The sequence below is a fragment of the Petaurus breviceps genome, unplaced genomic scaffold (assembly GCF_028583685.1).
Source record: "Petaurus breviceps papuanus isolate PSGF00001 unplaced genomic scaffold, PetGlider_PUasm1.0 79, whole genome shotgun sequence".
Lineage (NCBI taxonomy): Eukaryota > Metazoa > Chordata > Mammalia > Diprotodontia > Petauridae > Petaurus > Petaurus breviceps.
The window spans coordinates 9760731-9761240 of record NW_027186523.1 but is presented as its reverse complement, the minus strand read 5'-3'; positions in this window follow the sequence as shown (position 1 = coordinate 9761240).

The window sequence follows — 510 nt, the reverse complement described above, 5'->3', positions numbered from 1 at the left end:
ATGTCCAAAATAGATTTTATAATCTTCTCCTGTAGAGCCACCTCAAACTTCCAAATTTATGCTGAGGTCACCAGAATGCTCTTTGTCACTCAAATTTATAACTTTGGAATCATCCATGACTCTTCTCATTCTCTAACTCCCTTTCCATGACAAAGAAGGAGAAAATCTTGTGGATTATTCTTTTACAATACTTCACACATGTCTATACTATACTCACACTGCTACAATCATAATTTGATCCCCTATTACCTCTCGTCTGAAATAACTCAGTGCAGGGCAAATAGTAGATACTTAATAAATGCTTGTTGAATGAGATAGGATAAAATTATGTACATGAAAAATTTATAAAAACATCCATGTTTTAATATTTAACATTTTCTGTTCAAATTGTCATCTGTTATGATTGTCTACTTAAGACTCCATCCTGAAGCTATAAATTAAGATTACCAAGTTACCATCTCAAGTGTTGCCTCCTACACGAAGCCTATCATGAGAAGTTGCCCGTGACAT